General features: G+C 39.6%; 1 protein-coding gene across 2 annotated transcripts in view; it reads right to left on the reverse strand.

Moving 5' to 3' along the window:
* The window catches only part of RNF220 (ring finger protein 220), a 384,981-nt gene that overhangs the window by 224,666 nt on the left and 132,585 nt on the right, over positions 1–27,730 (reverse strand). The window lies entirely within an intron of this gene.

Here is a 27,730-nt window from a genome sequence, read left to right on the forward strand (position 1 = left end):
TAAGTATGAGTATCAAACTCTTTATAGCCCCAGGAAAAAGCATTGATAAGAATGAGTATTATACTATTTATAGCCCCAGGAAAAAGCATTGATAAGAATGAGTATTATACTATTTATAGCCCCAGGAAATAGCATTGATAAGAATGAGTATTATACTATTAATAGCCCCAGGAAAAGCAATGATAAGAATGAGTATTATACTATTAATAGCCCCAGGAAAAAGCATTGATAAATATGAGTATTATACTATTAATAGCCCCAGGAAATAGCATTGATAAGAATGAGTATTATACTATTAATAGCCCCAGGAAAAAGCATTGATAAGAATTAGTATTATACTATTTATAGCCCCAATAAAAAGCATTGATAAGAATTAGTATTATACTATATATAGCCCCAGGAAATATCATTGGTAAGAATGAGTATTATACTATTAATAGCCCCAGGAAAAAGCATTGATAAGAATGAGTATTATACTATTAATAGCCCCAGGAAAAAGCATTGATAAGAATGAGTATTATACTATTAATAGCGCCAGGAAAAAACATTGGTAAGAATGAGTATTATACTATTAATAGCCCCAGGAAATAGCATTGATAAGAATTAGTATTATACTATTTATAGCCCCAGGAAAAAGCATTGATAAGAATTAGTATTATACTATTTATAGCCCCAGGAAATAGCATTGATAAGAATTAGTATTATACTATTATAGCCCCAGGAAATAGCATTGGTAAGAATGAGTATTATACTATTAATAGCCCCAGGAAAAAGCATTGATAAGAATGAGTATTATACTATTAATAGCGCCAGGAAAAAACATTGATAAGAATGAGTATTATACTATTAATAGCCCCAGGAAAAAAGCAATGATAAGAATGAGTATTATACTATTTATAGCCCCAGGAAATAGCATTGATAAGAATGAGTATTATTCTATTAATAGCCCCAGGAAAAAGCAACGATAAGAATGAGTATTATACTATTTATAGCCCCAGGAAATAGCATTGATAAGAATGATTATTATACTATTTATAGCTCAAGGAAATAGCATTGATAAGAATGAGTATTATACTATTTATAGCCCCAGGAAAAAGCATAGATAAGAATGAGTATTATACTATTAATAGCCCCAGGAAAAAGCAATGATAAGAATGAGTATTATACTATTTATAGCCCCAGGAAATAGCATTGATAAGAATGAGTATTATACTATTAATAGCGCCAGGAAAAAGCATTGATAAGAATGAGTATTATACTATTAATAGCCCCAGGAAAAAGCAATGATAAGAATGAGTATGATACTATTAATAGCCCCAGGAAAAAGCAATGATAAGAATGAGTATTATACTATTTATAGCCCCAGGAAATAGCATTGATAAGAATGAGTATTATACTATTAATAGCCCCAGGAAAAAGCAATGATAAGAATGAGTATTATACTATTTATAGCCCCAGGAAAAAGCATAGATAAGAATGAGTATTATACTATTAATAGCCCCAGGAAAAAGCAATGATAAGAATGAGTATTATACTATTAATAGCCCCAGGAAAAAGCAATGATAAGAATGAGTATTATACTATTTATAGCCCCAGGAAAAAGCAATGATAAGAATGAGTATTATACTATTTATAGCCCCAGGAAATAGCATTGATAAGAATGAGTATTATACTATTAATAGCGCCAGGAAAAAGCATTGATAAGAATGAGTATTATACTATTAATAGCCCCAGGAAAAAGCAATGATAAGAATGAGTATTATACTATTAATAGCCCCAGGAAAAAGCAATGATAAGAATGAGTATTATACTATTTATAGCCCCAGGAAAAAGCAATGATAAGAATGAGTATTATACTATTTATAGCCCCAGGAAATAGCATTGATAAGAATGAGTATTATACTATTTATAGCCCCAGGAAATAGCATTGATAAGAATGAGTATTATACTATTTATAGCCCCAGGAAAAAGCAATGATAAGAATGAGTATTATACTATTTATAGCCCCAGGAAATAGCATTGATAAGATTGAGTATTATACTATTTATAGCCCCAGGAAAAAGCAATGATAAGAATGAGTATTATACTATTTATAGCCCCAGGAAATAGCATTGATAAGAATATGTATTATACTATTAATAGCCCCAGGAAAAAGCATTGATAAGAATGAGTATTATACTATTTATAGCCCCAGGAAATAGCATTGATAAGAATATGTATTATACTATTTATAGCCCCAGGAAAAAGCATTGATAAGAATGAGTATTATACTATTTATAGCCCCAGGAAAAAGCATAGATAAGAATGAGTATAATGGGGCTATTAATAGCCCCAGGAAATAGCATTGATAAGAATATGTATTATACTATTTATAGCCCCAGGAAAAAGCATTGATAAGAATGAGTATCATATTCTTTGAAGCCCAAGGAAATAGCATTGATAAGAATGAGTATTATACTATTTATAGCCCCAGGAAATAGCATTGATAAGAATGAATATTATACTATTTATAGCCCCAGGAAATAGCATTGATAAGAATGAGTATTATTCCCCAAGAAAATAGTTACAAACTCTTTATAGCCCCAGTAAATAGCACTGATAAGAATGAGTTACATAGTCTTTATACCCCCCCGCCCCAATTTTTTTTTAACATTTAAGTATTTTTTTATCAATTTTATTGGACATCCTGCTGAAATATTGGACTGTCCGTTGAATATTGGACTCCTGACCAAGCACCTCCAGCTCCCTAAAACTGCCCTTTGTCTCCACTTCTAAAGCAGTCTCCTTGCCGCATGTATGACACTTTCTACTGACTGAGACATCCTCAGGAGCCTATAGAGGGCCACATTATGAGTGGCACATTAACAGTTACACGCAAGCGAAAAGTGGTTTATCGCCGGTGTTTGTGCGCGTCGGGTGTTCTGCTAGTATTATATGTATTTATATATATATATGTGTGTGCCTCCACTATAATAAACATATTAACCCCTAAACCGCTGCACTCCCGCATCGCAAACACTAGTTAAATATTATTAACCCCTAATCTGCTGCCCCCAATGTCGTCGCCACCTACATACACTTATTAACTCCTAATCTGCCGCCCCCAACGTCGCCACAACCTACATTACTGTTATTAACGCCTAATCTGCTGCCCCCAAAATCACCGCCACCTAACTACACTTATTAACCCCTAATCTGCTGCCTCCAATGTCGCCTCCACTATACTAAAGTTATTAACCCCTAAACCTAACCCTAAGTCTAACCCTAACTAACCCACTAACTTTAACATAATTAAAATAATTCCAAATAAAAATTACAATTAATACCTAAATAATTCCTATTTAAAACTAAATAAATACTTACCTGTAAAATAAAACCTAAGCTAGCTACAATATAACTAATATTTATATTGTAGCTAGCTTATGTTTTATTTTTATTTCACAGGTAAGTTTGTATTTATTTTAACTAGGTAGATTAGTTATTAAATAGTTATTAACTATAAACTAACTACCTAGTTAAAATAAATACAAATTTACCTGTAAAATAAAACCTAACCTGTCTTACAGTAAAACCTAACATTACACTAAAATTAAATAAATTACATTAATCAAATACAATTAACTAAATTACAAAAAAAAAATAAACACTAAATTACACAAAATAAAAAAGAAATGATCAAATATTTAAACTAATTACTCCTAATCTAATAGCTCCAAAATAATAAAACCCCTAGCCTAAACTACACTGCCAATAGTCCTTAGAAGGGCCTTTTGCGGGACATTGCACCAAATAAATCAGCTCTTTTACCTGGCAAATAAAAATACAAACATCCCCCCCAATAGTAAAACCCACCACCCACACAACCAAAAGGGTAAAAAATCCTATTGGCTGATGCAATCAGCCAATAGGATTGAGCTTCAATCCTATTGGCTGACCCAATCAGCCAATGGGATTGAGCTCGCATTCTATTGGCTGTTCCAATCAGCTCAATCCTATCCTATCAGCCAATAGGATTTTTTACCCTTTAATTCCTATTGGCTGATAGAATTCTATCAGCCAATCGGAATTCAAGGGACGCCATCTTGGATGACGTCCCTTAAAGGGAACCTTCAGTGTACGGCTGGGACCGTATGAAGAGGATGCTCTGCGCCGTATGTCTTGAAGATGGACCTGCTCCGCGCCGGAAGGATAAAGATAAAAGATGCCGTCCGGATGAAGACTTCTTGCTGCTTGGATGAAGACTTCTCCCAGCTTCGTTGAGGACTTCTTGCCGTGTGGATGAGGACTTCGACGGCTGGATGAGGATGGATGTCTGGTCTTCCAAAACTGTAAGTGGATTGTCGGGGGTTAGTGTTAGGTTTTATAAAGGGTTTATTGGGTGGGTTTTATTTTTAGCTTAGGGTTTTGGCAATGTAAAGGAGCTGAATGCCCTTTTAAGGGCAATGTCCATCCATATGCCCTTTTCAGGACAATAGGTAGCTTAGATTTTTTTAGATAGAATTTTATTTGGGGGGGTTGGTTGTGTGGGTGGTGGGTTTTACTATTGGGCGGGATGTTTGTATTTTCATTTGCCAGGTAAAAGAGCTGATTTCTTTGAGGCCATGTCCCGCAAAAGGCCCTTTTAAGGGCTATTGGCAGTTTAGTTTAGGCTAGGGGTTTTATTATTTTGGGGGGATTTTTTATTTTGATAGAGCTATTAGATTAGGAGTAATTAGTTTAAATATTTGATCATTTCTTTTTTATTTTGTGTAATTTAGTGTTTATTTTTTTGTAATTTAGTTAATTGTATTTGATTAATGTATTATTTTAATTTTAGTGTAATGTTAGGTTTTACTATAAGACAGGTTATGTTTTATTTTACAGGTAAATTTTTATTTATTTTAACTAGGTAGTTAGTAAATAGTTAATAACTATTTAATAACTAATCTACCTAGTTAAAATAAATACAAACTTACCTGTGAAATAAAAAATTAAACATAAGATAGCTACAATATAACTATTAGTTATATTGTAGCTATCTTAGGTTTTATTTTACAGGTAAGTATTTATTTAGTTTTAATTAGGAATTATTTAGGTATTAATTGTCATTTTTATTTGGAATTATTTTAATTATGTTAAAGTTAGTGGGTGTTAGGGTTACGTTAGGGTTAGACTTTGGTGGCAAATTTGGGGGCAGCAGATTAGGGGTTAATAACAGTAACAAGGATCAAGAAAGGAATGAAAGTCTGTTGACTCAATGATGTTTTGCTGGAAAAACTTGTTTTATTACGAGAATCCAAAACAAGTCAAAGTAAGCAAAAGTAAACAAAGTAAAGTACAAACGGGTCACAGTGAGGGACGCCTTAGGCCTTAGGCGTCCCTCACTGTGACCCGTTTGTACTTTACTTTGTTTACTTTTGCTTACTTTGACTTGTTTTGGATTCTCGTAATAAAACAAGTTTTTCCAGCAAAACATCATTGAGTCAACAGACTTTCATTCCTTTCTTGATCCTTGTTCTATAGCGGAGGATATACCGCACACTGTTCTGTTGTACCAGTAGCCCAACCAGCGTTGACTTCCGGGAGTGCCCGGAACTACAATACCCACAATCCACCTAGAGACGTCACGGGGAGCGCAAGAGTACACCACGTTACCAGAGCCGGATCTCCAAGCACGCCAAGAAGGACCCACACGCTGCACCCCCACGGAAGGGTTTCCACACCAGTCCGAGGAGAAGTACAGCAGTGCGCCCAGGCACCCCACCAAGTCTTGTGGAGGGTAAGAGATCTTCCGGATAAGTTTACAATGACTGTCTATTATCTCTGCACTTAGACACCCGTGACATCTAGGTTGGAGTGGCATCTACACTATTACCTTAACACGGAGCTTTAACACCAGGAACCAACGCTGGGACTTTTGTATTTACTGCACACTGACTGTTGTCCCTGACAAATACGGATGTTATTTGGGACTGATTCCCTGGAAACAAGAGGGTGTTACATTTATACTACTCATAACCCCCTCGTGGAATCCTCATACTGAACACTTGCTTTGCTCTTTTGATTATTTTGCTTAATAACAGTAATGTAGGTTGTGGCGACGTTGGGGGTGGCAGATTAGGGGTTAATAAGTGTAGGTAGATAGCGGCGACGTTGGGGGCAGCAGATTAGGGGTTAATAAGTGTAGTTAGGTGGCGGCGACATTGGGGGCGGCAGATTAGGGGTTAATAAGTGTATGTAGGTGTCGGCAATGTCATGGGCGGCAGATTAGGGGTGTTTAGACTCTGGGTTTATGTAAGGGTGTTAGGTTTAAACATAAAAAAAAAATTCCCCATAGACATCAATGGGGCAGCGTTACGGAGCTTTACGCTCCGTGATTGCAGGTGTTAGGCTTTTTTTTAGCCAGCTCTCCCCATTGTTGTCTATGGGGAAATTGTGCACGAGCACTTAATAACAGCTCAAAGTAGCGCTGGTATTTGTGTGCGGTATGGAGCTTAACGCTGCCATAACGCCGGCTTTTTTTAAACTCATAATACCAGCTCTATAGGGAGTGAAATACCATGGAAAATGCTGTGGTCGTTAATTTCCCTATAGCGCTCAAAACTCGTAATCTGGCTGACAGTTTATTAATATACTGTTTACCTCTATGATTACCTGAATGTAAGCCTCTGCAGACTGTCCCCTTCTATCAGTGCTTTTTCCAAACTTGAATTTTAGTCAATTAGTGCAGGTACCTGCATACTTCCACAGGAGTGAGCACACTGTTATCAATATGGCACACATGATCTAGCACTGTCTGGCTGTGAAAAGCTAATAAAATGCTCTGAGATAAGAGGCGGCCTGCAGGGGTTTAGAAACAGGTAGAGATTTAGAGGTTTTATGGTTATAAAGTAAATTAATAGAATAATGTTGGTTGTGCAAAGCTGGGGAATGGGTAGTAAAGGCGTTATCTATCGTTTTAAACAATTAAAAAAATCAAGTAGATTGTCCCTTTAATGACCTGATTTATCTACTGAGCTGCTATAGGGCTCACTAAACCTTCAGCAGCAAAAGTGTTAATAAGATAACTGGATCCAAGTTCATCAAAGCACCTGATAAGCAAAGTGTCAGACGCCAACGTTCACTACAGCAACAGAAAATGTCTCTGTCCTTCCTTTATTTTGTGCAGATGCAATAAAAATGGGAAAAAATCAACAACTAAATGATATTATTTATGGCAAGTGAATCAGTTGTATGTGCTTAATACTAAGCACTAATGAATTTATGGCCTAGTTTGGAATTTGACAGCAGTTGTAAAAAAGTAATTAGCAGTGTTTTTACACATCGCCCTAAGCTCTAACCACTCACTTCCTCCCATCTCTGGGAGCAACGTTCACATATCGGGGATATAAAACTTATCAATTTGCTCTTAATAATCCTGATGAGAGATTATGAAATTACTGTATGAACTCAGTCTGGTGTCAGTAAATGTGAGAAGGGCAGTTGAACACACACAACTATCCGTATAACGTATGTGACTAGATTAGTACCGCACTGCACAAGGGCATCACATGTGTGCGAAATGATGGAAGTTAGTTCATGAAAAAGGGCAGATTAATGGGGATTATGCCCATAAAACACACATAACCCCTAATCACACACATAACCCCCTAATCACACACATAACCCTAGTACACATAACCCCCTAATCACAAACATAACCCTAATCACAAACATAACCCCTAATCACACACATAACCCCCTAATCACACACATAACCCCCTTATCACACACACAACCCCTAATCACACACATAGCCCACTAATCACACACATAACCCCTAATGACACACATAACCCCTAATCACACACATAACCCCTAATCACAAACATAACCCTAATCACATATATAACCCCCTAATCACACACATAACCCCTAATCACACACATAACCCCTAATTACAAACATAACCCCTAATTACAAACATAACCCTAATCACATACATAACCCCTAATCACACACATAACCCCCTAATCACACACATAACCCCCTAATCACACACATAACCCCTAATCACACACATAACCCCCTTATCACACACACAACCCCTAATCACACACATAACCCCCTAATCACACACATAACCCCCTAATCACACAAATAACCCTAATCACAAACATAACCCTAATCACATACATAACCCCTAATCACACACATAACCCCTAATCACACACATAACCCCCTTATCACGCACATAACCCCCTTATCATACACATAACCCCCTTATCACACAAACAACCCCTAATCACACACATAACCCCTAATCACACACATAAACCCCTAATCACACACATAACCCCCTAATCACACACATATCCCCCTAATCCCACACATAACCCCTAATCACACACATAACCCCTAATCACACACATAACCCCTAATCACACACATAACCCTAATTACACACATAACCCCTAATCACACACATAACCCCCTAATCCCACACATAACCCCTAATCACTAACATTACCCCTAATCACACACATAACCCCTAATCACACACATAACCCCCTAATCACACACATAACCCCTAATCACACACATAACCCTAATCACACACATAACCCCTAATCACATACATAACCCCTAATCACACACATAACCCCTAATCACACACATAACCCCTAATCACACAAATAACCCTAATCACAAACATAATCCCTAATCACACACATAACCCTAATCACACACATAACCCCTAATCACACACATAACCCCCTAATCACACACATAACCCCTAATCAGAAACATAACCCTAATCACATACATAACCCCTAATCACACACATAACCCCTAATCACACACATAACCCCCTAATCACACACATAACCCCCTTATCACACACACAACCCCTAATCACACACATAACCCCCTAATCACACACATAACCCTAATACACATAACCCCCTAATCACACAAATAACCCTAATCACAAACATAAGCCCTAATCACACACATAACCCCTAATCACACGCATAACCCCCTAATCACACGCATAACCCCCTAATCACACACATAACCCCCTAATAACACACATAACCCACTAATCACACACATAACCCCTAATCACACACATAACCCCTAATCACACACATAACCCCTAATCACACACATAACCCTAATTACACACATAACCCCTAATCACACACATAACCCCTAATCACACACATAACCCTAATTACACACATAACCCTAATACACATAACCCCCTAATCACACAAATAACCCTAATCACAAACATAAGCCCTAATCACACACATAACCCCAATCACACGCATAACCCCCTAATCACACGCATAACCCCCTAATCACACACATAACCCCCTAATAACACACATAACCCACTAATCACACACATAACCCCTAATCACACACATAACATAACCCTAATTACACACATAACCCCTAATCACTAACATAACCTCTAATCACACACATAAACCCCTAATCACACACATAACCCCTAATCACACACATAACCCCTAATCACTAACATAACCTCTAATCACACACATAACCCCTAATCACACACATAACATAACCCTAATCACACACATAACCCCTAATCACACACATAACCCTAATTACACACATAACCCCTAATCACTAACATAACCTCTAATCACACACATAAACCCCTAATCACACACATAACCCCTAATCACTAACATAACCTCTAATCACACACATAAGCCCTAATCACACACATAACATAACCCTAATCACACACATAACCCCTAATCACACACATAACCCTAATTACACACATAACCCCTAATCACTAACATAACCCCTAATCACACACATAACCCCTAATCACACACATAACCCTAATTACACACATAACCCCTAATCACTAACATAACCTCTAATCACACACATAACCCCTAATCACACACATAACATAACCCTAATCACACACATAACCCCTAATCACACACATAACCCTAATTACACACATAACCCCTAATCACTAACATAACCCCTAATCACACACATAACCCCTAATCACACACATAACCCTAATTACACACATAACCCCTAATCACTAACATAACCTCTAATCACACACATAACCCCTAATCACTAACATAACCCCTAATCACACACATAACCCCTAATCACACACATAACCCTAATTACACACATAACCCCTAATCACTAACATAACCTCTAATCACACACATAAACCCCTAATCACACACATAACCCCTAATCACACACATAACATAACCCTAATCACACACATAACCCCTAATCACACACATAACCCTAATTACACACATAACCCTAATCACACACATAACCCCTAATCACACACATAACCCCTAATCACACACATAACATAACCCTAATCACACACATAACCCCTAATCACACACATAACCCTAATCACACACATAACCCTAATCACACACATAACCCCTAATCACACACATAACCCCTAATCACACACATAACCCTAATCACACACATAACCCCTAATCACTAACATAACCTCTAATCACACACATAACATAACCCTAATCACACACATAACATAACCCTAATCACACACATAACCCCTAATCACACACATAACCCTAATTACACACATAACCCCTAATCACTAACATAACCTCTAATCACACACATAAACCCCTAATCACATATCTATCTATCTATCTATATATATATATATATATATATATATATATATATATATATATATATATAAATACACACACACACACACACACACATAAAACCTTCCAAATATGCACACATACATACACACATATATACACACCCATACATACACACAAATATAAACACACACACACACACACACACACACATATATATATATATATACAGTATATGTATATATATATATATATATATATATATACAAACACTTATATACATACACATATACATTTTTTGTGTTTCATATCCCTTTGATATGTAATATTTTGGATTGAACTACACGTAATCCACATGTAATCCAAGCACAATAAGATTTCTACCTGTGCTATCAATTAAAGTATAGTGCTAAAAACGTTTCATAATGACACATCAGGACTCCTGTTTTTAGTCTATTCTATTTGATACCATTTACACTGCACCTCTTTATCAATTATAATACTTTATACATTCTGTAGGTGTTTTTGTATTAAATCCTGAACTATAGATGTGACAGAAGCCCAGCTGGCGGTTGTGCCGTCTGATATATGCACAGCCCTTCCTGTGTATATTGCTGTATGTGAGTGAGTAGTTTAGTTTGTGGGCTTTTGAGGCTTCCAACGGTTTTCCTAGACAGGAAGGGTGTTTGCTTTGTGCCTTCTGCAGGTTTCCCTCATACAGGGGATGATTACCTACATATCTCTGGGCTGGCGAGATTATTAAAGAATGCTCGCCAGTCCATCTATTTCCCTGGTGGAATGATCTAAAGCCTCTTCTTACCCTGAAGACAGGGTTTCTCGCTGACGGGGCGTATACTGCATTTTCGTATAGAAAGGAAATGCATAGATTACAAAAGTGCATAGAAATCATACATAACAAATAATTTAATTATTCACATAAAAATACCCAGGAAAAAAATTGTATTGTTAAGGTTCATCAAAAATCATAACAAAATTCTTCACTAAAAAGCGTAAAATGTGTATATAAATTACAAAGAAATAAATTGTACTAAATATGCACAGTGCAAATTGTAATTAAATTACACTGGATGTGCAAAAATCACATACACATTCATACTCATAAGTATAAAATACAAATTGTTCTTGTAATTTAATATAATAGGTTAAAAGTGGGCGTTCCATGGGTGTGTATGAAATTGTCAATCAAATCCCAGTGTAATAATGTAAACATTTCTGCCCTATAGATCTCACTGTTTTATCTCGCAAATGAAAAGGTAGGTTGTGACAAAATATGCAAAATACTTAAAGGGATATGAAACCCACAATTTTTCTTTCAGGATTCAGGTAGAGCATGTGATTTTAAACAACCGGTCTGAGGAAGGGGTGAAGACCCCGAAAACGTTCACATGCAATAAAGTCATATTTATTTAAATCCAGAGAGGGCATTTGGCTTCATATTGGACTATACATAGATATAGATATATAGGTATAGATATATATATTGTACCAAATACCATTATATATATATATATATATATATATATATATATATATATATATATAAAATATGTATTTAATAATAAGTAGAACATTCTGATATGTAAAGAACATTGGAATGTGAAATATTAATATTAGCGCACTTGAAAATATGCAATCAGGTTTGTGCGCGAGTAGCATGTTAGTTTTTTTTCACGATATTCTAACTTCGGCTTTTTGAGTGCGTCAGGTTAGCGAACGAGCAAAAACATTTTACTTTCCACTTGTAATACACACACTACATGAGACGCGCAAAAAACTTTCTTCTAGCAGAGTTTGCGCACAAGACGGAGCGATAAACAGCGCTCCACTTGTAATCTAGCCCTAAATGCGTTTACAAACACCTGGGTAAATACCCTCTTCAATAATTACTGTGTATTTGTTAAGCTTTGTGAAAATAATTGAAGTTTTTTAAAAGACGCTTGGATGTTTTAGTGAGCGGAGTCTGATGTCAGGCATAATTATGAGGAGCTACAGGGTGGCCAGGCAGGTCATATCTCTCTTGCTGTCAAATGGCTAATTCGGCGTTCTCAGACCTGCAGCTTGTGCAGTAAGCAGAGGAGGTGATTTTCCAGCCGATCTGCCAGATATAAATATGAGGTCACACTGCACTGATGTGTGATGATAATACATTATGGCTTTTGATGTATGACTCTATCAGCATCTTTGTCCACAGCCTGTTTTTGTGGCTGCTTGAACAAGCAATTACAAATTATAGGCAGTGATTGCCATAAGTCACCGCTCTGCATTTAGCAATACAGTCTTTCTCCCAGGAAGAATCATAACATTAACCCCCCGGCGTCCAGGGAGGCCATACCTGTACATGTAAATGCATGTGCTTAAAAGAGAGGCAATGAACAAAACAAAAAACAATCACCAGCAATCATGACATTTTATGTTATCAAATGTTAACAAGCTTACATAAATACATTTTAATGTACTGTATATGCAATACTTAAACCATTATGCAATATGCATGCATAATTGTTTAAATATTGAATATCAATGCATGGCCTGGCTACATTATATCTACAATCTTTTAAATAAAATGCATGGTCAAGTATAATTCATATTAGTTTAAAGGGACACTCAAGTCAAAATTAAAGTGTAATGATTCAGATAGAGAAGCAATTTTAAACACATTTCCAATTTACTTCCATTAACAAAATGTGCACAGTCTTTTTATATTTACACTTTTTGAGTCATCAGCTCCTAATGAGCATGTGCAAGAATTTACAGAATATACGTATATGCATTTGTGATTGGCTGATGGCTGTCACATGGTACAGGAGGAGTGGAAATAGACATCACTTTGAAATGTGTCAGAAAAAAATCTACTACTAGTTTGAAGTTCAGACTAATTGCTATTGAATTGTCTTTTTATCATGCATTTGAGGATAATGCAAATCTACTGTGTTTATTGGTCCTATCTAAATTAAAATGTAGATATTCTTGCTTGATGCATTTATTATTGTAAATAAAAATATATTTTAAAAAACATAATTTATGCTTATCAGATAAATTCCTTTCCTTCCTGGCAGGGAAAGTCCACAACTTCATTCCTTACTGTTAGGAAATACAACACCTGGCCCCCAGGAGGAGTTAAAGACACCCAATCAAAGGCTTAAATATTACTCCCACTTCCCCTATCCCCCAGTCATTTTGCCAAGGGAACAAGGAAAAGTAGGAGAAACATCAGGGTATAAAAGATGTATAAATAATATAAAAAGGGAGCCACCCATCAAAAAAATAAATTACAGGGTGGGGTCATGGACTCTCCCTGCCAGGAAGGAAAGGAATTTATCTGGTAAGCATAAATTATGTTTTCTTTCCATAAGGCAGAGAGAGTCCATGACTTCATTCCTTACTGTTGGGAAAACAATACCCAAGCTCCAGAGGACACTGAATGAATAACGGGAGGTAACAAAAAGGAGGCGGACTTTATTCTGAGGGCACCATAGCCTGCAAAACTTTTCTCCCGAAAGCTGCTTCAGCCGAAGCAAACACATCAAACTTGTAAAATTTAGAAACAGTGTGTAAGGAGGACCAGGTAGCCGCCTTACAAATCTTATCCATTGAAGCTTCGTTCTTAAAAGCCCAAGAGGAAGCCACTGCTCTAGTGGAATGAGCCGTTATCCTCTCAGGAGGCTGTTGTCCCGCTGTCTCATAAGCTAAGCGGATGACACTCCTCGACCAGAAAGATAGAGAAGTCGTAGTAGCCTTCTGCCCCTTATGCTTCCCTGCATAGATGAGAAAGAGGAAGATTGTTTGAATTCCTTAGTAGCCTGAAGATAGAACTTCAAGACACGAACCACATCTAGATTGTGAAGCAAACATTCCTTCGCTGAAGAAGGATTAGAACACAAGGAAGGAACAACAATTTCTTGATTAATGTTACAATTCGACACCACCTTAGGGAGGAACTAGGGCTGCACGATTAATCGCATATGAGATTTAAAACTGCAATTAATTGTCGCGATTTAAAAAACGCGAGAGTTTGCGATTTTTCGCTAAAAAAATCCTCAGATGTGGCTGTACTGCATTGATTTGTATGTGATTTCTTGCAAACCAGCTCCATCTAGAGGTTACTTTTAGCACACATTTGTAAAATGGCTGTTTTACTTGAACTTTCTGCTTGTGATCTCAGTAGCAGCCGATCAATCTATAGAAGTCTAAAAGCAGAGCCCATGCAGGAGAGTGAAGAGGAGAGAAAGCTACTTATATCCTCCCCCCCCCCCAGGGATGTCTGCAGTCTGAAACTTAGGGTATGTAATCACTATGGAACCTCCCACACAATATCCTGCTCTCTGAGAAATGGCTCAAATACATCGTAGATGCAGTTAACCCCACGGCTGCCAAAAAGGCTAAAACTGCAGTCCCCTCTGCTAGCTAGCTGCTGGGTTAACTGCATCTACAATGTATTTGATATCAGCAAGGCACAACATTTCTGAAAGGAGCAGCCCCACCCCCCACCCCACCCCACCCCTACTGCTATATGCCTGTATTGGATTCCTGGACAGTAGCAGGGCTCATTATCAGTCAAGATAAAAAAAATATATTTTTAAATGAGATAAAACACAGAAAGAAAACAGTGCACACTATATAATTACAAATACACAGAACAAATATATAAATACGACAACAATGTGTTCATAAAATAGTAAAGTCTTATCTGTGTTTCAATGTCTTTTGTTACTTATAGACAATGCTTGATCTTCTTGATCTTTTTTGAATGCAGAGAAAAACAGCAACTTATAGGTTAATCCTCCAGTACCAGGATAGGAGGTCAAAAACGTTAATAAGAAATCTGTAAAAATAAGCGCACAGAGAATCTCCTCATAGTGAAATATTGTTTAATACAAAATCAGCATAAAACAAACATGCAATCCCCCTATCAGGGTGGGTACTCACAAAAAGAAACCTCAATCAATATGAGGTAGCCGTTAAGATAATAAAATTCACCAAAGGTTTATGGCTATAGGGTTCTATTGCCAAAAGATTGTACCATAAGAAATGGCAACAAGTGTAGCGACAATAAAGCGTCAAATAAACACTCTGTAGCTAACTGTATATGCTCAGCGTCTTGCACCGTGGCAAAAGGTGGGCGTGGCCTAACGTGTTTCACGAAAATGTCCGCTTCGTCAGAGGCTTCGTAATCGCCCACCAAGCCAATGAATACATTTATCACTATAGCCATAAACATTTGGTGAATTTTATTAACTTAAAGGGACATTAAACCCAAAATTTTTCTTTCATAATTCAGACAGATAATACAATTTTAAACAACATTCCAATTTACTTCTATTATCTAATTTGCTTCATTCTTTAGATATCAATTGTTAAAGAAATAGCAATGCACATGGGCGAGCCAATCACAGGAGGCATCTATGTGCAGCCACCAATCAGAAGCTACTGAGCCTATCTAGATATGCTTTTCAGGAAAGCATATCAAGAGAATGAAGCAAATAAGATAATAGAAGTAAATTAGAAAGTTTTTTTTAAAATGGTATTCTCTATCTGAATCATGAAAGAAAAAAATTGGGTTTAATGTCCCTTAAACTGCTACTCCAGCGTTCTGCCTATGCTCCTGTATTAAAGGACTGATTGACAGCCATACAGACTCATGGAGCGGAACATTCACCACATCTGGTGCTCATATTGATTGAGGTTTCTTTTTGTGAGCACCCACCCTGATAAGGGGATTGCTTGTTTATTTTATGCTGATTTTGTATTAAACAATATTTCACTATGAGGAGATTCTCTGTGAGCTTATTTTTACAGATTTCATATATATATAAACAGTTGATGGGGGCTCTGCACTCACTCTGCACTCACTGTGAAAGAGACATAGGCTGTAGTACTAGAGGGGGTGATAGGGGTAGGATGTTGTTACAGTGTGAGTCCAGGTGGATCTTCAACCTGGGGACTCTTGTCCCTGGGGGTTTGAACACCCACCTGGACTGGTACTGTTTTTTGTAAATTGCTGTCAACACAGATAATCCTTTGGATATATGTATATTGGGCTTTTTCCAACAATGATTACCAGTTATTAGCCCCTAAATTGTCATCTTCCAATTCCCACATTTGCTCCTTTTAAGCAGCTTTGAGTACATATGTATATTAGAATTTTAGTTTTTTCCCATGACAGGTTATGATTTATGTCATATAAGGATACATATATTTGCAGATCATTATAAACTGTATTGGCCTTTTGAGGTTGGTTAGTTGGCCAAAAAAGATGTTCAAAAATTATATGTGCTGTGTACTGCAAAATTATATCTGCTGTTTACTGTATTATGTATCATTGTAACTACAGCCTATGTCTCTTTCAAAGTTTAAAGGGACAGTTCACCCAAAAACTTTCTCCCCTTTAAATTATTCCCAATGATCCTTTTTACCTGCTAGAGTGTATTAAATTGGTTGCAAGTAGCTCCTTTACTCATATTTCATCATTTGAAATAGCTGATTTAGCTTGTGGTTTCCCAACCTATACTGAAAGTTTTGATACTGGCGTATACGCTATTGACAAGCCTAAGTAAACACAGCCAGCAGAAGAGATTACACCCTCAGTGGGGGCATGATAGTTAAGTAATAAAATGATAATTTTCCATTGTTCTCTCTATGTATTGAGCTTTGGTGTTCAAGACAAATATAAGATAAGGAAGCAAGTCTGTGTACATGAAAGTGATAACATAATGAGATCTGATATTACCTGAAGCTCAACCCATTTTAATAGGCTGTGGTTTCAAAGCACAAAACCAGCTACTTCAGATACACAAATTAACCCGAAAATGCAATTTCTCAAATATTTTATACTCTGCAGTTGGTATAACAAGTCATTTAAAATACATTTATGGAAAAACAATTTTACAGTGTACTGTCCCTTTAAGGATGCCGCTTCCTGTATCCACAGCAACGGGCTGAGCCTGCGCAGTGGTTTGGCAAGAACGTCGGGGAGTTTCCAGCATGGGTGTTTGGTGGAAGGTATAAGAGAAGTAAGGTATGTGTACTTTTTTTTCTTATGTAGTCTGAAGACGGGGTTAATAGCCCCAAAACGTCACTTATTTGATTAAATATATCTTATACAAAGACCAGGTGAGTGCTTTGTTTTGTGCTATCCTATATATATATATATATATATATATATATATATATATATATATATATACACACACATACACGTACACACACACATATATGTGTGTATAACTGTGTATGTGATTTTATATATATGTGCATATATATAAATATATATATATATATATAATTGTGTGTGTATATATATATATACACACACATATATGTGGTTTTTATTTTTATGCTCCCAGAGTGTATTGGACATTGAGAAACATGTTTTTTTTTTTATTGAAAAATGGTGTTATAGTAATTTATTTTATTTGTTTTGCCCATACGCCCAGCCCTAGAAGGAACCCTAGTTTAGTGCATAAAACCGCCTTATTAGCATAAAAAAACAGATAAGGTGGATCACATTGCAAAGCAGAAATCTCAGAAACTCTGCGCACAGAGGCAATAGCCAACAAAAAAACAGAATTTATGTTTACCTGATAAATTTCTTTCTCCAACGGTGTGTCCGGTCCACGGCGTCATCCTTACTTGTGGGATATTCTCTTCCCCAACAGGAAATGGCAAAGAGCCCAGCAAAGCTGGTCACATGATCCCTCCTAGGCTCCGCCTACCCCAGTCATTCGACCGACGTTAAGGAGGAATATTTGCATAGGAGAAACCATATGGTACCGTGGTGACTGTAGTTAAAGAAAATAAAATATCAGACCTGATTAAAAAAACCAGGGCGGGCCGTGGACCGGACACACCGTTGGAGAAAGAAATTTATCAGGTAAACATAAATTCTGTTTTCTCCAACATAGGTGTGTCCGGTCCACGGCGTCATCCTTACTTGTGGGAACCAATACCAAAGCTTTAGGACACGGATGAAGGGAGGGAGCAAATCAGGTCACCTAAATGGAAGGCACCACGGCTTGCAAAACCTTTCTCCCAAAAATAGCCTCAGAAGAAGCAAAAGTATCAAACTTGTAAAATTTGGTAAAAGTGTGCAGTGAAGACCAAGTCGCTGCCCTACATATCTGATCAACAGAAGCCTCGTTCTTGAAGGCCCATCTGGAAGCCACAGCCCTAGTGGAATGAGCTGTGATTCTTTCGGGAGGCTGCCGTCCGGCAGTCTCGTAAGCCAATCTGATGATGCTTTTAATCCAAAAAGAGAGAGAGGTAGAAGTTGCTTTTTGACCTCTCCTTTTACCTGAATAAACAACAAACAAGGAAGATGTTTGTCTAAAATCCTTTGTAGCATCTAAATAGAATTTTAGAGCGCGAACAACATCCAAATTGTGCAACAAACGTTCCTTCTTTGAAACTGGTTTTGGACACAGAGAAGGTACGATAATCTCCTGGTTAATGTTTTTGTTAGAAACAACTTTTGGAAGAAAACCAGGTTTAGTACGTAAAACCACCTTATCTGCATGGAACACCAGATAAGGAGGAGAACACTGCAGAGCAGATAATTCTGAGACTCTTCTAGCAGAAGAAATCGCAACTAAAAACAAAACTTTCCAAGATAATAACTTAATATCAACGGAATGTAAGGGTTCAAACGGAACCCCCTGAAGAACTGAAAGAACTAAATTGAGACTCCAAGGAGGAGTCAAAGGTTTGTAAACAGGCTTGATTCTAACCAGAGCCTGAACAAAGGCTTGAACATCTGGCACAGCTGCCAGCTTTTTGTGAAGTAATACCGACAAGGCAGAAATCTGTCCCTTCAGGGAACTTGCAGATAATCCTTTTTCCAATCCTTCTTGAAGGAAGGATAGAATCCTAGGAATCTTAACCTTGTCCCAAGGGAATCCTTTAGATTCACACCAACAGATATATTTTTTCCAAATTTTGTGGTAAATCTTTCTAGTCACAGGCTTTCTGGCCTGAACAAGAGTATCGATAACAGAATCTGAGAATCCTCGCTTCGATAAAATCAAGCGTTCAATCTCCAAGCAGTCAGCTGGAGTGAAACCAGATTCGGATGTTCGAACGGACCCTGAACAAGAAGGTCTCGTCTCAAAGGTAGCTTCCAAGGTGGAGCCGATGACATATTCACCAGATCTGCATACCAAGTCCTGCGTGGCCACGCAGGAGCTATCAAGATCACCGACGCCCTCTCCTGCTTGATCCTGGCTATCAGCCTGGGGATGAGAGGAAATGGCGGGAACACATAAGCTAGTTTGAAGGTCCAAGGTGCTACTAGTGCATCCACTAGAGCCGCCTTGGGATCCCTGGATCTGGCCCCGTAGCAAGGAACTTTGAAGTTCTGACGAGAGGCCATCAGATCCATGTCTGGAATGCCCCACAGGTGAGTGACTTGGGCAAAGATTTCCGGATGGAGTTCCCACTCCCCCGGATGCAATGTCTGCCGACTCAGAAAATCCGCTTCCCAATTTTCCACTCCTGGGATGTGGATAGCAGACAGGTGGCAGGAGTGAGACTCCGCCCAAAGAATAATTTTGGTTACTTCTTCCATCGCTAGGGAACTCCTTGTTCCCCCCTGATGGTTGATGTACGCAACAGTCGTCATGTTGTCTGATTGAAACCGTATGAACCTGGTCCTCGCAAGCTGGGGCCAGGCCTGGAGAGCATTGAATATCGCTCTCAGTTCCAGAATATTTATCGGTAGAAGAGATTCTTCCCGAGACCAAAGACCCTGAGCTTTCAGGGATCCCCAGACCGCGCCCCAGCCTATCAGACTGGCGTCGGTCGTGACAATGACCCACTCTGGTCTGTGGAACATCATCCCTTGAGACAGATTGTCCAGGGACAGCCACCAACGGAGTGAGTCTCTGGTCTTCTGATTTACTTGTATCTTCGGAGACAAGTCTGTATAGTCCCCATTCCACTGACTGAGCATGCACAGTTGTAATGGTCTTAGATGAATGCGCGCAAAAGGAACTATGTCCATCGCCGCCACCATCAACCCGATCACTTCCATGCACTGAGCTATGGAAGGAAGAGGAACGGAATGAAGTATCCGACAAGAGTCCAGAAGCTTTGTTTTTCTGGCCTCTGTTAGAAAGATCCTCATTTCTAAGGAGTCTATAATTGTTCCCAAGAAGGGAACCCTTGTTGACGGGGATAGAGAACTCTTTTCCACGTTCACTTTCCAGCCGTGAGATCTGAGAAAGGCCAGGACAATGTCCGTGTGAGCCTTTGCTTGAGGAAGGGACGACGCTTGAATCAGAATGTCGTCCAGGTAAGGTACTACTGCAATGCCCCTTGGTCTTAGCACCGCTAGAAGGGACCCTAGTACCTTTGTGAAAATCCTTGGAGCAGTGGCTAATCCGAAAGGAAGCGCCACGAACTGGTAATGTTTGTCCAGGAATGCAAACCTTAGGAACCGATGATGTTCCTTGTGGATAGGAATATGTAGATACGCATCCTTTAAATCCACCGTGGTCATGAATTGACCTTCCTGGATGGAAGGAAGGATAGTTCGAATGGTTTCCATCTTGAACGATGGGACCTTGAGAAATTTGTTTAAGATCTTGAGATCTAGGATTGGTCTGAACGTTCCCTCTTTTTTGGGAACTATGAACAGATTGGAGTAGAACCCCATCCCCTGTTCTCTTAATGGAACAGGATGAATCACTCCCATTTTTAACAGGTCTTCTACACAATGTAAGAACGCCTGTCTTTTTATGTGGTCTGAAGACAACTGCGACCTGTGGAACCTCCCCCTTGGGGGAAGTCCCTTGAATTCCAGAAGATAACCCTGGGAGACTATTTCTAGCGCCCAAGGATCCAGAACATCTCTTGCCCAAGCCTGAGCGAAGAGAGAGAGTCTGCCCCCCACCAGATCCGGTCCCGGATCGGGGGCCAATATTTCATGCTGTCTTGGTAGCAGTGGCAGGTCTCTTGGCCTGCTTTCCCTTGTTCCAGCCTTGCATTGGTCTCCAAGCTGGCTTGGCCTGAGAAGTATTACCCTCTTGCTTAGAGGACGTAGCACCTTGGGCTGGTCCGTTTTTACGAAAGGGACGAAAATTAGGTCTATTTTTTGCCTTGAAAGGCCGATCCTGAGGAAGGGCGTGGCCCTTACCCCCAGTGATATCAGAGATAATCTCTTTCAAGTCAGGACCAAACAACGTTTTCCCCTTGAAAGGAATGTTTAGTAGCTTGTTCTTGGAAGACGCATCAGCCGACCAAGATTTCAACCAAAGCGCTCTGCGCGCCACAATAGCAAACCCAGAGTTCTTAGCCGCTAACTTAGCCAATTGCAAAGAGGCGTCTAGAGTGAAAGAATTAGCCAATTTGAGAGCATTGATTCTGTCCATAATCTCCTCATAAGGAGGAGAGTCACTATCGAGCACCTTAAGCAGTTCATCAAACCAGAAATATGCGGCAGTAGTGACAGGGACAATGCATGAAATGGGTTGTAGAAGGTAACCCTGCTGAACAAACATCTTTTTAAGCAAACCTTCTAATTTTTTATCCATAGGATCTTTGAAAGCACAACTATCCTCTATGGGAATAGTGGTGCGTTTGTTTAAAGTAGAAACCGCTCCCTCGACCTTGGGGACTGACTGCCATAAGTCCTTTCTGGGGTCGACCATAGGAAACAATTTTTTAAATATGGGGGGAGGGACGAAAGGAATACCGGGCCTTTCCCATTCTTTATTAACAATGTCCGCCACCCGCTTGGGTATAGGAAAAGCTTCTGGGAGCCCCGGCACCTCTAGGAACTTGTCCATTTTACATAGTTTCTCTGGGATGACTAAATTTTCACAATCATCCAGAGTGGATAATACCTCCTTAAGCAAAATGCGGAGATGTTCCAATTTAAATTTAAATGTAATCACATCAGATTCAGCCTGCTGAGAAATGTTCCCTAAATCAGTAATTTCTCCCTCAGACAAAACCTCCCTGGCCCCCTCAGATTGGGTTAGGGGCCCTTCAGAGAAATTAATATCAGCGTCGTCATGCTCTTCAGTAACTAAAACAGAGCAGCCACGCTTACGCTGACAAGGGTTCATTTTGGCTAAAATGTTCTTGACAGAATTATCCATTACAGCCGTTAATTGTTGCATAGTAAGGAGTATTGGCGCGCTAGATGTACTAGGGGCCTCCTGAGTGGGCAAGACTCGTGTAGACGAAGGAGGGAATGATGCAGTACCATGCTTACTCCCCTCACTTGAGGAATCATCTTGGGCATCATTGTCATTATCACATAAATCACATTTATTTAAATGAATAGGAATTCTGGCTTCCCCACATTCAGAACACAGTCTATCTGGTAGTTCAGACATGTTAAACAGGCATAAACTTGAACAGAAAGTACAAAAAACGTTTTAAAATAAAACCGTTACTGTCACTTTAAATTTTAAACTAAACACACTTTATTACTGCAATTGCGAAAAAACATGAAGGAATTGTTCAAAATTCACCAAATTTTCACCACAGCGACTTAAAGCTTTGAAAATATTGCACACCAATTTTGGAAGCTTTAACCCTTAAAATAACGGAACCGGAGCCGTTTTAAGCTTTAAACCCCTTTACAGTCCCTGGTATCTGCTTTGCTGAGACCCAACCAAACCCAAAGGGGAATACGATACCAAATGACGCCTTCAGAAGTCTTTTATAAGTATCAGAGCTCCTCTCACATGCGACTGCATGCCATGCCTCTCAAAAACAAGTGCGCAACACCGGCGCGAAAATGAGACTCTGCCTATGCTTTGGGAAAGCCCCTAAAGAATAAGGTGTCTAAAACAGTGCCTGCCGATATTATTATATCAAAATACCCATATAAAATGATTCCTCAAGGCTAAATATGTGTTAATAATCAATCGATTTAGCCCAGAAAAAGTCTACAGTTTAAATAAGCCCTTGTGAAGCCCTTATTTACAATCGTAATAAACATGGCTTACCGGATCCCATAGGGAAAATGACAGCTTCCAGCATTACATCGTCTTGTTAGAATGTGTCATACCTCAAGCAGTAAGAGACTGCACACTGTTCCCCCAACTGAAGTTAATTGCTCTCAACAGTCCTGTGTGGAACAGCCATGGATTTTAGTTACGGTTGCTAAAATCATTTTCCTCATACAAACAGAATTCTTCATCTCTTTTCTGTTTCTGAGTAAATAGTACGTACCAGCACTATTTGAAAATAACAAACTCTTGATTGAATAATGAAAAACTACAGTTAAACACTAAAAAACTCTAAGCCATCTCCGTGGAGATGTTGCCTGTACAACGGCAAAGAGAATGACTGGGGTAGGCGGAGCCTAGGAGGGATCATGTGACCAGCTTTGCTGGGCTCTTTGCCATTTCCTGTTGGGGAAGAGAATATCCCACAAGTAAGGATGACGCCGTGGACCGGACACACCTATGTTGGAGAAAAGAACCTTTCAGGATAACAATTTAATGTCAACAGTATGCATAGGCTCAAACAGAGCCTGCTGCAAAACACTAAGAACAAGATTGAAGCTCCAAGGCTGAGCCCCAGATCAAAACACAGGTCTGGTCCTAGCCAGAGCACATCCGGAAGCTCAGCCAACCTTTTGTGTAGTAACACCGACAGGGTCGATATCTGTCCCTTCAGGGAAATAGCAGATAGGCCCTTCTCCAGTCCATCCTGGAGGAAAGCTCAAATTCTGGAAACCTTAACCTTATACCAGGAAAAGCCACGCTCTTCACACCAGTACAAGTAAGTCCTTCACACTTTATGGTAGATACGACGAGTAACTGGCTTACGAGCTTGAACCAGAGTGTCGATAACACTCTCAGAGAACCCTCTTTTGGCTAAGACTAAGCATTCAATCTCCACGCAGTCAGCCACAGAGAATCTAGATTTTGATGAATGAAGGGACTTTGTATCAGCGGATTTCTGTGACGAAGTAACCTCTACTGAGGAGATGAGGACATCCCCATCAGATCCGCAAACCACGTCCTTCATGGCCACGAAGGAGCAATCAGAATCACAGAAGCTCGCTCCTGCTTGATGTGAGCCACCACACAAGGGAGAAGCGGTAATGGAGGAAAAATATATATGAGACTGAACCTCCATGGTACTGATAGGGCATCTATCAATTCCGCCTGAGGATCCCTCGACCCGTACCTGGGTAGCTTGGTATTGAGGTGGGATGCCATGAGATCTATCTCCGGCATCCCCCACTTGCTGCATATCTCTGCAAACACCTCGGGGTGAAGAGACCATTCCCCTGGGTAAAAGGATTATCTGCTGAGGAAGTCCACTTCCCAGTTGTCAACACCCGGAATGTGGATCACTGACAGCGTACATTTGTGATTCTCCCCCCACTCTAGTATCTGAGATACTTCTCTCTTCACCAAGGAACTTCTCGTTCCCCCTTGTTGGTTGATATAGGCAACCAAGGTTATATTGTCTGATTGGAATCTTATAAACTGGGATGAACCCAGAAGGGGCCAAGCCTTCAAGGCATTGAAGATTGCCCGTAGTTCCAAAATATTGATTGGAAGGGAGGACTCCTCCTGATTCCACAGACCTTGTGCTTTCTTGGCACCCCAAACGGCTCCCCAGCCAAAAAGGCTTGTGTCTGTAATCATAATCTCTCAGGACGGTCTCAAAAAGCATGTGCCTTGGGACAGATGATCTGGACAGAGCCACCAGGAGAGCAAGTCTCTCGACATGCTGTCCAGCCCAATCTGTTGAGACAGATCTGGATGGTTGCCGTTCCATTGTCTCAGCAGGCATAGTTGTAAGGGTCTGAGATGAAATCTGGCAAAAGGAATGATGTCCATGCAGGACACCATGAGTCCGATTACCTCCATACACTGAGCCATTGAGGGTCTCGAGGAGGGCTGGAGGGCAAGATATGCAAAAGTAAGCTTGCAACATCTCTGATCTGTGAGGAATATTCTCATAGATATGGAGTCTATTATAGTTCCCAGGAAATTCACCCTTGTACTTGGAATAAGAGAACTGTTTTCCAAGTTTATCTTCCATCCATGTGGTCAAAGAAGACTGAGAAGGCACTCCGAATGTTCTTCCGCTAGACCGCTAGACGAAAATATGGTGCCTGTACCAAGATATCGTCCAGGTAAGGCGCTACTGCAATACCTTGTGTTCTGGCAACGGCTAGAAGAGCCCCCAGAACCTTTGTAAATATCCTTGGAGCAGTAGCTAGGCCAAACGGAAGAGCTATGAACTGGAAGTGCTGATCCAGAAAAGCAAACCTCAGGAACTGAAAATGTTCCCTGTGAATCAGGATGTGAAGGTAAGCATCCTTCAGGTCTATTGTGGTCATAAACTGTCCTTCCTTAAACCCCAAACCTCTTTCTGCTGTAGGTACCGAGACAATTACTCCTAGAGAGGAGAGATCTTGTACGCAACCTAAGAAGGCAGCCCTTTTTTCTGGTCTTGTTGAAAGACTGGAGAGTAGGAATCTGCCCCTGGGTGGATGAAACTTGAATGCTATCCTGTATCCTTGAGATGCAACCTCCAGGACCAAAGGATCCTGTACATCCTGGAACCAAGCATCTGAAAAATGAGACAGTCTGCCCCCTACTCAACCTGATTCCGGATCGGGGGCCGCCCCTTCATGCCAATTTGTTGTCGGTGGGCTTCTTAGTCTGTTTAGACCTATTCCAGGACTGAGCGGTCTTCCAAGTACTCTTGTGCTACTCGGACTTGGAAGAGGATTGCTGTCATTGCGATTTGTCAGCACGAAAGGAAAGAAAATTAGACAGTTGCCTTCCCTTAGGCCTATTTTTCTTATCTTGGGGTAGGAAGGCACCCTTCCCTTCGGTAACCAAAGAGATAATGGAATCCAGCCCTGGACCGAATAAAATCTTCCCCTTGAAGGGAAGAGAAAGGAGTCTGGATTTAGCAGTCATATATACAGACCAAGACTTCAACCAGAGAGCCTGGCGGGCTAGAACCGCAAAGCCAGCAGCCTTTGCATTTATGCAAATAATCTGTATATTTGCGTCACAGATGAAGGAGTTAGCAATTCTCAGTGACTTAATTCTCTCCTGAATATCCTCAAGGGGAGTCTCCACCTAAATGAGCTCTGACAGAGTGTCGCACCAGTAAGTAGCTGCTCTAGCAACCGCGGCTCCAGCTGCCACCAGTTGAAATAAAAACCCTGTATGTTGAATCATCTTCCTCAGAAAAGTTTCCATTTTTTTATCCCTAGGCTCTCTAAACAAAGAACTATCCTCCAGAGGGATAGTAGTATGCTTAGACAGTGTGGAGATAGCGCCATCCACCTTTGGGATGGAGCCCCACAAATCTAATTGAGAGTCAGGGACCGGGAATTATTTTTTAAAAGTAGACGAGGGGGAAAAAGAAGTTCCTACTCTTTCCCATTCGTTACTTATAATGTTCGCCATCTTAACTGGCACAGAAAAAGTCAGACGGACCTTCCTATCTTTGTAGACCCTGTCTAATTTAGGGATCTTAGACTCCTCAGGAAGTGTTGCCTCTGGAACCTCTAGAGTAGACAGAACCTCCTTAAATAAAAAACAAAGATGCTTAATTTTAAATCTAAAGGAGGGTTCTTCTGCTGAAGGAAGTTTAGTAACTAAAGTCTCCGACTCAGAATGTTTAACCTTTCTCTTGTGTTTGTTAGAGTGAAGGCACTCAGGGCCGCAGACAATGCCGATTGTAACTGCGCTGTAAATTCCGCTGGAAAACAGCCCCCTCCAGATGGAGGATTAGTTGAGCTGCAGGGAACTGCATGTGGAGCGGGTAATATAGAGAGGTTGGTAATTTCTCGGGACCCAGACTCCTGAAAAGTAGACGGCTCAGAAGGGCTAATAGCGCTGTGAGTATTAGCAGGTTTGTCTCCCTTCTTAGACTTTAGAACAGTATTTAGGCAAATGGAACAAAATTAAGCAGGCGGGCAAACCACAGCCACCTCACAATATAAACAGTAATTATTAATCAGTACAGAAGGAGCGGTACCTTCTAATGTAGTATCAGAGTCCTCCATAGCTTTGTATATACCCACAGAAGGACAATCAAAGAGAAACGCTTTTATTTAAAAATGGCACCTT

The sequence above is a fragment of the Bombina bombina genome, chromosome 10 (assembly GCF_027579735.1).
Source record: "Bombina bombina isolate aBomBom1 chromosome 10, aBomBom1.pri, whole genome shotgun sequence".
NCBI classification, from domain to species: Eukaryota; Metazoa; Chordata; class Amphibia; order Anura; family Bombinatoridae; genus Bombina; species Bombina bombina.